This window comes from Rattus norvegicus, chromosome 3 (assembly GCF_021556685.1).
Source record: "Rattus norvegicus strain SHRSP/BbbUtx chromosome 3, alternate assembly SHRSP_T2T, whole genome shotgun sequence".
NCBI classification, from domain to species: domain Eukaryota; kingdom Metazoa; phylum Chordata; class Mammalia; order Rodentia; family Muridae; genus Rattus; species Rattus norvegicus.
The window spans coordinates 68,791,858-68,806,927 of NC_141536.1; the positions used below are offsets into that span (position 1 = coordinate 68,791,858).

Consider the following 15,070-nt stretch of genomic DNA (forward strand, 5'->3'; position numbering starts at 1 on the left):
GTAACCAGCAGCTTTCTCATTAGACTTTTCAGGCTCACTCCACAGGACGAGCCTCATGCCCGTACTGTAAATCTTTCCCAGAACATGTGGCTGAGGAGATCGGACATAGGCTCTGTGGAGAACTCACTGCTATTGATTTGCTAAACATCAAACTACCTTCTAAATACCTATTCTTACAAACGTTGATTAGTGCAGCTTTACACACACACACACACACACACACACACACACACACACACACACGAGCAGATTCTCTGTGCTATTCTTAGAAAGAGTCACAGCTGGTAAAGTACAGAAAGCAATTGATTGTGGAGTGCTCATGCTTAGATGAGACTTCTACCTCACAGCCAGCGCTGAAGCTCGGGCCAAACTCATGGAGTGGAAAGACCCTTAAGAGCCAGAGCTCAGGGAAGCCTCCTGAAAAATAGTCTTCTGGACTTAACAAGGCTTTTACACTCAAAAAACTCAGAGTAACTGTAGTTGCCTGCATAAGGCCTGTACATAATCAAGCCAACCTAGCACGGTTAAGGAGAGAACTCACGAGGCCCCCACCTCAGCCTGAAAGGTATTGTTATTCAGGTAGCTGAAGGCAGTAACCAACTCTTTTCATAGGTTTGGCTAATGATAGTGTGAGGGCGGACACTTACAGGATAAATTTACTGTGCTTGGCCTGTTAAAAACAAACAAAAGTGTTTTTAGCTTATATAAGCCATGAGGAAGTTGCTCCTACCTTGAATGTACCCTACCAGCTGTCCCAAGATAGAGCACTTCCTGGTAGAGTGGGACTATTTTTTTAAAAGATTGTTGATTGTTGCAAAATATTTCACTGCCTCAGCTATTACTACAAGGTAATGGGTCACAAAACTACAAGACTATACAGGCTAACTGCTAAGTTCTGCTTTTGAATGAAATGCTTGCTTGCTTGCTTGCTTGCTTGCTTGCTTGCTTGCTTGCTTGCTTGCTTGCTTGCTTGCTTGCTGCTTGCTTGGATGGATGAGGCACCGGCTGGACATGTGTTACAAAACCAAACCTTGCCAGCACCTAAACAGGATATGAATCAATTTGGCTCCCCAAAATTTTTACTTTATCGTTTTTGCCTTTATAATCCTTGTGCTAACAATATCTGGAGCCTTATGTAGAAAATTTTCTCCAGTTGGGTCCTGGCCAGTCTCTTTTTATGATAATAATAATAATTGTCTCCACATCAAACCAGATACATTCAAACTAATAGAAGAAAAAGTGGGGAAGAGTCTCGAACACATGGGCACTGGAGAAAATTTCCTGAACAAAACACCAATAGCTTATGCTCTAAGATCAAGAATCAACAAATGGGACCTCATAAAACTGCAATGCTTCTGTAAGGCAAAGGACACTGTTGTTAGGACAAAACAGCAACCAACAGATTGGGAAAAGATCTTTACCAATCCTACAACAGATAGAGGGCTTATATCCAAAATATACAAAGAACTCAAGAAGTTAGACCACAGGGAGACAAATAACCCTATTAAAAAATGGGGTTCAGAGCTAAACAAAGAATTCACAGCTGAGGAATGCTGAATGGCTGAGAAACACCAAAAGAAATGTTCAACATCTTTAGTCATAAGGGAAATGCAAATCAAAACAACCCTGAGATTTCACCTCACACCAGTGAGAATGGCTAAGATCCAAAACTCAGGTGACAGCAGATGCTGGCGAGGATGTGGAGAAAGAGGAACACTCCTCCATAGTTGGTGGGATTGCAGACTGGTACAACCATTCTGGAAATCAGTCTGGAGGTTCCTCAGAAAATTGGACATTGAACTACCTAAGGACCCAGCTATACCTCTCTTGGGCATATACCCAAAAGATGCCCCAACATATAACAAAGACACATGCTCCACTATGTTCATCGCAGCCTTATTTATAATAGCCAGAAGCTGGAAAGAACCCAGATGCCCTTCAACAGAGGAATGGATACAGAAAATGTGGTACATCTTCACAATGGAATATTACTCAGATATCAAAAACAATGACTTTATGAGACTCATAGGCAAATGGATGGAACTGGAAAATATCATCCTGAGTGAGGTAACCCAATCACAGAAAAACACACATGATATGCACTCATTGATAAGTGGATATTAGCCCAAATGCTCGAATGACCCTAGATGCACAGAACACATGAAACTCAAGAAGGATGACCAAAATGCGAATGCTTCACTCCTTCTTTAAAAGGGGAACAAGAAAACCCTTGGGAGGGAATAGGGAGGCAAAGTTTAGAACAGAGGCAGAAGGAACACCCATTCAGAGTCTGCCCCACATGTGGCCCATACATATACAGCCACCCAATTAGATAAGATGGATGAAGCAAAGAAGTGCAGGCTGACAGGAACCGGATGTAGATCTCTCCTGAGAGAGACAGCCAGAATGCAGCAAATACACAGGCGAATGCCATCATTAAACCACTGAACTGAGAATGGGACCCCCGTTGAAGGAATCAGAGAAAGGACTGGAAGAGCTTGAAGGGGTTCGAGACCCCATATGAACACCAATGCCAACCAACCAGAGCTTCCAGGGACACAAGCCACTACCCACTATACATGGACTGACCCTGGGCTCCAACCTCATAGGTAGCAATGAATAGCCTAGTAAGAGCACCAGTGGAAGGGGAAGCCCTGGGTCCTGCCAAGACTGAACCCCCAGTGAACGTGATTGTTGGGGGTAGGGCAGTAATGGGGGGAGGATGGGGAGGGGAACACCCATAGAGATGGGGAAGGGAAGGGGTTAGGGGGATGTTGGCCGGGAAACCGGGAAGGGGAATAACAGTCGAAATGTAAATAAGAAATACTCAAGTTAATAAAGATGGGAAAAAAAAGAACATTTAAATTAGGAAATTGGAAAACATTTTATGTAGGAATACCCCTCTAACCTGAGAACTGTTTACTAAACACTAGCCAACTCTTATTATAGCAAAGCTGTTAATAACCCCAAGTTGAGCTCCTGCTGTCTATCACATGCTAATGGAAATTTCCATTGTTTGTACCAGTGAGAAAATGATTAATCTGATTAAGTTCAACTTGCCAAATGTTAAGGAAAGGAAACATTAAGAAGGATGAGTTTGGGATTGTCATCTCCTGTATGTGGAGGGAGTGTCTTCCGTCACCTTGACTTGTTCCCCATCCCTCTCACTAGCCTTATGACTAAAGAGGTGAAGAGGAGCTTACCACCTTGTATTAGTTCAACCTGAAATCACCAAAGACCTAATAAAATATTTTCACTCATCTTCCATTTACTCTATAAAAGTTGGCTTCTATTTTAAATTCAAGTTATTTATGTACCCAGAGATATTGGGGAAGAAGGGAATGATGCTCAGGAGAGATACACGGTTTAACAAGAGAAGATACAAAAGTTTTGTAAGAATGTAGACATATTTTTGTCATTCTTTAAATTTTTAAATATTATTCTGGTCATCTTCTTTGTCGGTTATTGAAGCAGTGATTAATTGACACTCTCCACAATCATTATGATCGTAGATCATCTCACCAAGGCTAGCCTATGCCTATCCAAAGAACAAATCTTCAATCTACACTTATCCATCATGGTGATTGGTGATTGATTTAGATGTCAGTATATGATAATCTCTGTCTAGGGAAGTGGTTCTCAACCTTCCTAATGCTGTGGCCCATTAATAAGTCTCCTCATGATATGGCAGTCCCCAACCATAAGATTATTTCATTGCTACTTCATAACTAATTTTGCTACTGTTATGAATCATAATATGTAGTATGCGACCCCAGGATCATGGTCCGGTCCACAGATTGAGAAACACTGGTCTAGGGGGAATCTGTGTGTATTTATTTTATCTTGCTGGGTTGAAGATAGGGTGTTTTTAAAAAAAAAAAAAAAAGATCCTTCATCCAAGTGCATTATCTGATGTCATACCTGTGACTCAAACAGCTGCCATATGATATTAAGAAAGATGGCTCTAAGTAATTTGATTTGCTGTAAATGATGAGAATGTTCTGGAAAGAGCCTGAACTCATGCTGAAATATCCTGTCTTGAAATATCCTGCCTCTGTGTTTTGAGTACTGGGGGCTAATAACTGGCCCCATTAATTTAAGCTTCTACCGAGTATGGTTATTTTTTTCCTTTGGGGAACAAAATATAACTGGGCAATTGTTTTTGCTTTCATAAACAAGCTATTAACCAATTGTAAAAAAGCGTGTTTAGTTAGATGATGTTTAAGGCAATGAAACAATTAATACCATATAGCTTACAAAGCCTAGAGAAGTCTTCTTTAACTGTGTTGCAAGCCACTGAGATAACACAGCCTTAAAGGCCCTTGTTACACAAATACTGCAGTCTAAATTAATCCACTGAACTTAGGCAAAGGAGGAACGAGAGGCTAAACTCCATAAGTTGACCTGTTTTACTTTTTGTTGTTTTCCGAGGCAAGGTTTCTCTGTGTAGCCTGGCTGTCCTGGAACTCCATACACCAGACTAACCTTGAACTCAGAGATCTGGCCACACCCAGTTGATCATATTTTTAAAGATTCCCCAGACCAAAAATTAAGTATGGGGAGCAATGAAACAAACCATTTTGGAGCATTTGAATATTAGAACACAGAGTGGTTTTTAAATAAAACAGAAATTAAAGCACACATGACCTTCCCAGCATGACTCCTGACTCTGGCCCATCTACTTACTGAGAGATTGACCAGACCAACAGTGACTCTTGTTTTGAATTTGGCTCTAGTTACAGGGGGTGTAATTTTCTGGAGAATTGCTCAATATAAAATTCCCTGATTTCATAATATATCCATATTCGAAACTGTAACCATTTTAATGAATAATTTTTTCTTGTAGGTGCAAAAGTAATTGACACCAATGGTTTTATAAAACAAATAAAGCTCCTCGTGGAATAAAGACACTAAAATCTTTAGATCGTGTGGCTCTAACCCCTTATTCATAATATAAAAAGTAAAGAATGGACCAGGCAGTGGTGGCCGCAGACTTTTAATCCAAGCACTTGGGGAGGCAGAGGCAAGCGGATCTCTGAGTTCAAAGCCAGCTTGGTCTGCAGATCGAGTTCCAGGACAGCCAGGGCTACACAGAGAGAAACCCTGTCTCGAAAAACAAAAGCAAGACACAAAGTAAAAATGGGAATCACCTTGTGGGGAGAAAAAATAGTTATGTTACTACAAAACAACATTTACAAAACAAAGATGTTAAAAAGATTAAAAACTTTAATGAAGGTATGGTCATTCAGTGCGTACTCCTAGAGATGAAGGAATTCATAAGCATCTAAAATATTACGGCATATTTTAGAGGTATACCAAGCCTTAGAAGACTTAGAAACCAATTCGGGGGTGGGAGGGAATATCTGGACCACAGCGTCTCTTATCCGCGGCTAGTCTCACGATAGACCAGGCTGACTGAAACTCGCAGATCCTCCTCCCTCTGCCTCAGAGGGCTAGGATTACAGGAGCGCCACTGCATCTGGACTTCTGTTTGAGGTTGTGATGCGAACAAGGGATAACAGCTCCTGAGGGTGAGCAGGCACGGTAAATGGCCCTGTGAGAACGCCCCTGCAGGGCGCCAGGACTGCCTATGCAGAGGTCTGCTTCCTGCTTCTGTGCCACCTCCTGAATGAGCCACTTCTGCCTGGAAGCTACAGTAACTGTGCGCCAGGACTGCCTATGCAGAGGTCTGCTTCCTGCTTCTGTGCCACCTCCTGAATGAGCCACTTCTGCCTGGAAGCTACAGTAACTGTGTGGCCGACACTGAGCAACGCACCTGGACACGTTGCGGTTGGGCCACCTGGACTCGGCGGCGCAGCACCGCCATCTCCCTTGGATTTCTTACCTTGATGAGTCAGTCGTCCTCAAAAGAGATCTGGAGATGAGATCCCAAAATTATACGGTCTTCAGAAGAAATCCGGAGACAGGTCCGAAAATGATACAGTCTAAAAAATAATCGAATTTAGGGGTCTTAATTGGGTTCAGTTTCTCTGGCGGTTAAAGAAATAAAAGGCAGGAAAAGTTAGAGAGTTAATAGGTATCAAAGAGAAATCTCGAGCACCGCGGACGGAACCAGCAGTTACAGGAAAGCGTCTGCTTAGGGTGAGGAACACACTCACGCATCGGACACACCGAGAAAAGGATCCTCTGTAAAGCAGAGAGGGTGCTCGTCGGGAAGCCGAAAACCCCAGTCTCTTCTCTCTGAGTCCTGAGGTTTTAAAGCATCTGAAGAGCCTTCCTCCCCCACTTTAGGGCTGGTCACTTTGAGGTTGATTGGTCCAAAACTACGAAACTATGAAACTATGTGACCTGTCCTCAACAGGCCTTGAACTTGTTGAGCCAGTTCCCCATAGGGATTCTCCCCTTGAGGCTTTCGTCTCAAAGTCAGTAGGTGAAGAAGCTAGCCACGGCCTCTCTCCCTATCTGGTGCCTACCAGGAAGTCTGCACAGCTTTTACCCTAATAGACAACAATACCAGCTTCTGGTAACAGGAAAGATGGGCCGCCACGGACGCCACCTGGAGCTTGCTTCAAGTGTGGCAAAGGACTGCCCCAAGGCTCACCCCAGGCCTGGGTCCTGCCCAACTGTGGGGTTGACTGCCCTACTCTGTCTCTCCAAGTAGTTTTCCCAAGTCCCACGAGAAAATCTCTTAGAACTTCTGGGTCTGGTGGCTGAGGGCTGATTGCTGCCCATTGTGGTAACTGAAGACTTAACACTGCCCTGTATGGCTGCAAAACTCTTTTAACCTCTGCCCACAACAAAGCCATCAAGATCGCTCTACTGGCTGTCCAGGTAGCTGGTAAATCTGTCATTCTTAATTGACACAGAGGCCATTTGGTTTACACTTCCTGCTCAGATTTATCCTCAGGTCTCTGTGGTGATGTTGACTACGTGCTTTATCAGTTTAGGAGCAGCACAGTAGCCTTAGTCAGCCTCTCCCCTCACGGATATAGCCGCCTAGTCAGACCATTTCCTACTTAAAATAGGGCCTGGCCTTTCCCAGAGCTTAGGCCTCCAGCTGAGAAAGGCAAGCTCCCAGACACGTTTACCTTGCTGACAGGCTTCCGGCTGAGAAAGATAAACTCACAAAAACAGATTTCAACATAAAAGCAAACTCTAGCTGTCCGTGCTATTACCCAAAACTTGCTTTTTACTATTCCTTTATTCAAAAGAGCTTGCCTTTCAATGACCTTGTTTAGTAATCAAACACCTATGCCTCATAGTATTAGATATTTCCAGATAAAAAGAAAAGGTTTAAAGTTTATGCGAGTTACAAAGGCCTGAGGAAGGGATTCAAAGTATGTGAAAATGATTTAAATTATGTGAAAAACAAGACTTAAAGATGACATCCGATGTGAGGACATCAAGGTTTGCTCGGTGGAGTTCTGATATGTTCATCTAGCCCTGATAAAACACTGGCTACTAAACTTTTTAAAAACATTATCAAAGTCACAGGCTCAAAAATTTTTAATTTCCTTCCTTTGTTTTCTAAATACAGTCTTAAAGGAGCTTCTCGTTGTTCTAAAAATCCTTTCTGCCCCTTTTTCTTCCCTGCCAAGAAATCTCTGTCTTATTACAGGTAAATAAATGTCCGTGCTTCTTTTATGCCAATAACTTTTCAAGCTTTGCTTTTCTTTGGCTCTAAGGTCTATTCCCGCTGTCTGTAGACATTTGTTAACTGCTTTTCTACAATGAGTACTTTAGTGCAGAATACAGACAGTAGTCATGCTGTCTAAAACGTAAACCTCGTTCTATGCTTAAAACAATTCATGTAAACTTCAGGGGCTCCATCTGTCACTGGCCAAAAATACTAGAGGATCCCTTGCCATTGGTGAGCCAATGTAATTGTTTCCTCAGCAAACAAGATCCTGTCCCCCACTCCCCCACCCCAACCCCATCGCACCCTTCAACTCGGAATTCCAGCCTTCCCACACTGCTAGGACAACCCTCCTCATCTAAGAAGCAGCTACAGAAGACAGACACCGCATCACCCTTTATCATCAACAAAAGGCTGGAATGTTAGTTCTCTCAGCTGTCCAAATATACAGAAATGAGCTCAAGCTGGACTATAGAAAGATTTCTGGAGGATAAATAAAAGCCACCATTCCTCGGGAACTTTGAAAGCAGTTCCCATCTGCCAAATATAGTCCTTTCCCTTACCTCTGGCAGAAGTGACACATAGCTCCACTGACATACACCTATGGCGGCATATCAAAGCCTATACAGGCCTCCAAACTCCCTCGGTCCCTATTCACAAGTACTTGTTATGCATTTCAAAACCCCCAGACCAGTCTCTCTCCCTCTCCCTCTCCCTCTCCCCGCCCCCTCCAGTCTCCATCTCCCACTGTCTGCACTTATCTCTCCTACTCTCCAAATTCCTTAGCCCTGGCCATGTCAAGTCTGCTGGCCATGTTCGGTCCACTTCTTTCTCTCTGCTGTGAACTCCTCCAGATGCCTCTGGCTGTTCTCTCTCTCTCTCTCTCTCATACCTACAATAAAAACCCAACCATATTATGGAACAATGATGTCAGCAGTTTCTTTGCCGCATCCCTCCACATACAAGAATGAAACACATGAACCTTTGGAAACATGCTCAAAACACATGCTCAAAGCACATGCAAACTGTTAGATTATGTTAGGTTATCTAAGGCAGCTGTAGAGAGATGGGAGACGGAGAGAAAGACAGGCTTGCTCTGACCTTAGGTGGGACCATGTTTATTCACAGCGAGGAAGGGCTTTACCACTCACGTGTGCAGATGGCCAAAATGCCTTCAGAAGAAGATAGGATGAGGCCCCTCATAGGGGCGGAAATGACTTCCATTGTCCACAAGGGAAGCTGGGAACTGTAGTTTTTCAGCAGGAAACTATCATTGCAAACAGAGAGGGAATGAAAAATGCAGGGCAGGGGTGTTATAGCTGTTTTATGGCTGAGGAGGGTATCTGTCGGAGTGGTTGGTTCAAGGTCCATTGAAGAGAGGACTCTCTGGTCAGCTCCAATGGAACATTTGAATGTCATCCTGCGTTCCTGAAGAGACCTGAAAAATTATTGTTAGAGGCCTGTAAACAGATTATTTTGGTTACGGAGTAAAACTGGGAGGTTTTCTAGGAAGATTGAGGAGAAGGGAGGAGCTGAGGTGAGAGAGACGTGGACCAGTGAGAGAAAGTGACCGTAGAGTGGATTCAGGGTGACAGTGACTGGTCCCATTGTCAGGACTGTTGCACCAAAATGGGCTACTGAGAATCAAAGGAAGGGGACAGGAGAAAATAGCGGACGAATGAAGGGGATTGTGTCCGGCCCAGGATGAAAGGGATGAAGGTCTCTTTTACTTAGAGTTTCTCCACAGCACACAAAAGGTTTTTTTGTTGCTATATCAGAAGTGGATGGAGTCGTTGTAGGGTGAGAACTCTTGGGGAAACTTACGTGGGACATTTTGTTAGGGCAAAGTTCAGTAAATATAACATTTAAAGGGCAAGGTAAAAACAAAAGTGTGAGGAGAATAAAGAGGAAAGCGGGGATCCAGTGAAGGGCTAGAGGGGAGGGAGCCAGAGCCCATACATGGAAGGCCTGTGCTTGAATTGTTTCTGGTCGTCCATAGGCCCCATCTCAAACCAATCAGGATTTATTGGCCTGAGGGCAGCGTGGACACAAAAGAGAGCACAAATCCCACCCCAGTAGTCACATCTAGTCATCTTCAGTTTTGGAGCACGGCAGCAGTCAAGGAGTCAAGCTGGTCCTGAAAGACATTAAGCTAATCTGAGCTGGTGAGACACAGAGGTTAGTTGACACAGGAGGCTTCGATCCAGCTGGTTTAGTTCTGAGCCCAAAACGCAATATCCAGAGTGGCAAAAAGGAAGGGTGACTTGGATGATCTGTGGCCCATTAGTCCCCTTTTCAAGGTCACCTAACGTGCTTTGAGGGGTTTGAGGGCAACGATCCCTTAGTAACTGCTTCAAGGCTGACAGAAGAGCAAAGAGGGGAGAAGCTAGCACAGTGCCTTAAAAGAAGGTCCATCCAAGGGGCCATGACAGAACTTAACAGCTGGCAAAGATCCAGAACATAAGTCAGGAGGTAAAACTGTACAACTTTGTGGGGAACATTAGCAAGCAAAGTTATATGAGGGAAACTTTTACATCAAGATTACCAGGAGTTAAATAATGTTAAGTACAAAGTTAACACAAGGTTAAATGCAGTTGTATGACAGCTGGACCATGTACGGGTATTCTGTAGAAGGAAAAGGTAACTGTAAGTAGCTGTTTGTTACATCAGACTCCTGCACACTGAGCAAGCACCTGGAAACACTGTAAAAGAGGTCAGTGAACGTGGAACGAATTGTTAATTTATTTTAAAAAAAATGCAGCTGCTAAAGTGGTAGCTCATTGAACTAATCTCTTACTTCCTTATCAATTATTTATCCTTCCTCTCATTACCTACTGAGATTACACATCAATTTTATAGAAATTTTATACCTGACTTAATTATCTGAGACTATTTGTATATAACTCCTTATTTACAAGATAATGATGGGAAGGAGTGTCTTAAACAACTTACTGGTAAAGAACCTATAGAAACTATAGTGCCACAAAATCAAATGCAGGGTGAGTGTTTGTTTCATGCTGACAGTAGTTGGCAGGCAGCATTAGCATGTTACCCAGGACTGGTAGACAGTCATTATCCCGAGGATCACCTTTTAAGATCTTTTCCTTAAACCACGCGTATTACCTAAAATTATACATCTAGTAATCTTATAGAGATTTCTTATTAATGCTTTCATAGATGGCTCTTCAAAAGAACAAGGAGGACATGTTTTATATACAAATTCTACGTCATCCACAAAAAAAAAAGATTGTACCCATCACTGCCTATCCCTTTAACAGTCTGAACTTGCAATAGTCAGTCAGCCTTTATTAGATGCTTCTTGGCCACTAAATATATTAACTGGCTCTGCATGTTACGTTTCTCTTTTAGAAACTGCAAAGCTTAACCCCACTACAAATGTCATTTCACTTGCTCCAGATATGTATACAACAATAAACCCAACCTTTCTTCACAACACACATTCGTGCTCGTTGTAATCTCCCAGGTGTGGTAACATCTGCCAGGTTCAAGCCGAGGTTAAGATGGCCTCCTCCTTGATCCTAAAACTTTCTTTTCAGGCTGCCCCAGAAATCTAACTTCTTCTACACCACCACTGCCATCTGCTGGTGGAATTTATGAAGTAAGCCTCAAAGGTAAAACCTAATGCCATTTGGCAAACATATTTCTCATATCTCAAAATTTTGACATCGAAAATATGTTAGGGTAACAGTTGAAATACTGATTGTTTTTCGCCTCTGGTCACCGGATGAACCAGTGCCATTAATCATTTATTATACACCTTCTTTTAGGACTCCCATTACAACTAAAATCTTATAATGGTCCTGCCTATGCTAATACGTTAAGGGATTTTGCAATTTATGGGCTTTTTTTTTTTTTTGGAGCTGGGGACCAAACCCAGGGCCTTGCGCTTCCTAGGCAAGCGCTCTACCACTGAGCTAAATCCCCAGCCCCGGTTTATGGGCTATTAATCATGTTACTGGATTTCCTTACAATCTACAGGGCCAAGCTATCATGGAAAAGGACACTATCAAATACTTAAATGGCAAAATTTTTTAAATAAAAAAGGGTATAATAGACCCATCTAGATCTCCACATACTATGCTACATTTAGCTATGCTAACTTTAATAATTTTTTTACTTTAAAGAATAATGCTATTTCTGATTCTCAAAAGCATTTTTCCCTAAAGAAGTAGCAGCCTAAATATGCTAAATGAGGTCTAGAAATTACTCAGTGGGAAGTGCCTGATATTCTTCTCAAGGTTATACTTGTATCTTTCCAGAAAATAAACGAAGTTCCAGATAGCTCCCACTCTGAAACACCTGACCAGGACAGCATCCCGGAGACCACTGGACAGATAAAGTATCGGAACAAAGCCACCCAGAAGAAATGCCCCAGGAAGAACAAGTCAATAACGTGGGGAAGCAACAAAGTCTCAATACCACTGACCCAAAACCGAGGCTGCTCTGCTTAAGGACAACATTACAAGCTAATTCTCAATTTGCCAATGCAGAATCCAAATGCCTTTGTCAGAGGGGGAATGGGGAAGGCACACCCGTATTAGGAGACACTGTGATGCTCTCTTGCCATGCTGAGGACTGTTTTTGCTTGGTTACTTGGTTGGTTGGCTGTTTTGTTTTGTTTCGTTTTGGAGTCAGGGTTTCTCCATGTAGCCTTGTCTACCCTGGAACTCACTCTGTAGACCAGGCTGGCCTCAAACTCAGAGATCTGCCTGCCTCTTCCTCCCAAGTGCTGGGATCAAAGGCATGCGACACCACCACCAGGTTGAGGACTGCTTTTATGCTTTTTTAATTACCAGTCCCAGGAGTGATTACTGAACTACAAAGAGAGAGTTCAAAAGTAGCTTGTATGATTACTAAAACTATTAAGACACACACACACACACACACACACACACACACACACACACACGTTTTAGCAGAAATCAATCAAGAGATGGGTTAAGCTGAGAGCCAGAGTTGTACAAAACAGAACTATAACATATTTTGTTGCTCAAGTATAATTTCAGTTGTCAACAATTGCCCTGAATACATTGCTTTACTGTCCACCTCTAAGCTCGCTTCCATATTAACTGCATTTGTATTTGGTGTGACTAACGATTAACGTGTGTATCTTAGTCATCTTTAACAGTTTACAATAAGAGAACAACTCTTTTATCAGACCAGGATTTTGTAATCGGATCCCTGGTTAAATTTGACCCTTAAAATTGTAATTCTTAAAGATCTTTAAGTATCAAAGTAAACTTTAAAACGCAAATACAGCCCACAGAGACTGGGAACTTCATTTTCCTAATCTTTAATAATGCACTTTTTACAGAATACTAGGGTGGTTTTTTTTAATATGATGGCTAAAGCTTGACAAAGACATAGCCATCACAGTTCTTACATGATCCCGTTTTACAGCAAAGCATTTTTGAAGCCTGATATTGCTTTTTAGCCTAGAAACAGAATACAGTGATAAGCAGAGGAATACCTCCTTAATCACCTTAACCAAGATGGTGCTCCCATCTTGATGAGGTCATCAGTCGAGATGGTGACAAGCTACGTAGTTGCTAGGTCATTGTTAAGTTTCAAGCTAGGGATCAGCAGTGGAGGTGTCTATTTAACATATCAAAGCATACCCGGCCGCCAGGATCTCCCAGCATCTCTGAGTCCCTACCTGTCATAGGGTATGACTGGAATATCCTGCCTTCTACCCTGAACTCTCCAGTCCAGGAGCTGAGCTGCCTTTCCTCCAGAGGTTCTTCCCTATATAATCCAAACATTGGTTATCTCCTTTGCTCCTCCTGTACTTTTGGCCTCCTGGCAACTGCACTTGGCTCCCCTCTGTCCTTTCCCCTCCACCTCTCACCGACATGGTTCAAGGTCAAGACCACTCTGGACTCTCCCAGATGTGTCTGCCTCCGCCTATGCTCTCCCACATACCTATAATAAACTTTCTGTATCACCACACCTAGGAGCAGACATGACCTTCCATTTCCTCCTTATTTCTTTTTTTTTTTTATTCAGTCATCAGCCAAGATGGCTACAGCCATAATGGTAATTATTTACTCCAAGGTGAACCTAAGTCATCAGCCAACATGGAAGGAAGGCATGTAAGTCCTTAACGTGTTTGTAGGCCAGAGCCTTGAGGAAGAGTAAAGTGAACCGTATGTTTTATGAGTGAGGTGCCTCAAACCACGATAGCATTCTGTCTTGTGGCATTATCTAAATCAGTTTAGGTATTAGAAATCGAAAGACTTTGGGCCAGCAGGAGCCATTTGTCCGGTGAATATTAAGGCCAAATTTGGACTGTGAGTTTAATAAATGAGCTTGGTATGAGGTTTACCAAATGGAGCCTTTTGGATTAGCCTGTAGTGAGGCTGAGGCTGGGTACTTTGGAATGGAGAAACCCATAGCAGGGTCCAGGGCACCCTCCCAAAATCCTGAGTATCGTTAGGCCCGAACGCTGATTCTCTCAGTGAAGAGAACACTTCTTATGAAAGCGATCCCATGTACTTGCATCCTGCATCAATAGAATCTATCCTCATGATTATTACAAATCCTTCATCCCCAGACCCCTTACCCTGAGCACAGCTATCAGTCAACAGAACTCATTCTTATTGTGAAGGTCACAGGTGCTTTGCTACTTTGCAAGGGAGTTTCCAAGTAGCTATCCCTGAAGCTTTGTCGTGATAATTGTCACGTGGAGATTTTTCTCAAAGTTTTACTGTGTTTAAATGTGTAAGAAAAATATATCACGAGACCGGACCCTGGAACTTTCCGAGCTAGAGCATACTAAAACGATACTGACCCGGTTTCCATTCAGATCAGTTTCCTGCCGGCAGTGACGCAAGCAGGGACCCCCGACAGGAAATGACTTCTGCAGTCCACAAGGGAAGCTGGGAAGTGTAGTTTCTTAGGAACCTATCACAACCAGACCACTCAATTTTGCTGTTGTAACTTTAAAGACTTCTCAAAACCAAGACACTAAACCAATTGTGCTTTAGTGTCTGAAATGGGAGAGAGGGGGGCAGAACCAGAAAGAACTTCATAAACAACGTAGCACCTGGAATGTCTGAAAGAAGGCAGGCACTGTATAACTTGGTTTTATATAGGTCAGAGACATAGCTTTGCATCTTGCTTGCTACCAAGCCTTACGTCCAATACCCAGGACCCTCAAGGTATAAGAAACAACTCCTGCAAGTTGTCCTTTGACCTCCACTCTCAGTGTCTGTGACGTGTGTGTGTGTGTGTGTGTGTGTGTGTGTCACACGCGCACGCGCACACAGACACACACAGAGGAACACACAATTTAAAAATAAAATGTTATAAAATTTTTTAAAAGAGAAAAATTATTACAAACAATAATTCTGGGTTCAAACCACAGATACACATCTTACTGTTAAATGTAAACCTTAATTCTATCTCAGCATCTAGTGAGGTGTTTGACTGGAATAAATCTTCTTCGGAATG

The 15,070-nt window shown here is 42.7% G+C and overlaps 1 protein-coding gene across 30 annotated transcripts in view; it reads right to left on the bottom strand.

The window, feature by feature from the left end:
* Tfpi (tissue factor pathway inhibitor) overlaps positions 1-14,443 on the bottom strand; it is a 49,528-nt gene extending 35,085 nt beyond the window's left edge. For 6 of the 30 annotated variants that reach the window (XR_015682264.1, XR_015682254.1, XM_087650362.1 and 3 more), the window contains exons 1-2: positions 14,409-14,443; positions 5,846-5,945 (exon numbers count right to left, since the gene is read on the bottom strand). The gene's annotated coding sequence lies outside the window, so the exon portion shown is untranslated. 30 annotated transcript variants of the gene reach the window in all.
* Between the last annotated feature and the right edge of the window lie 627 nt (positions 14,444-15,070).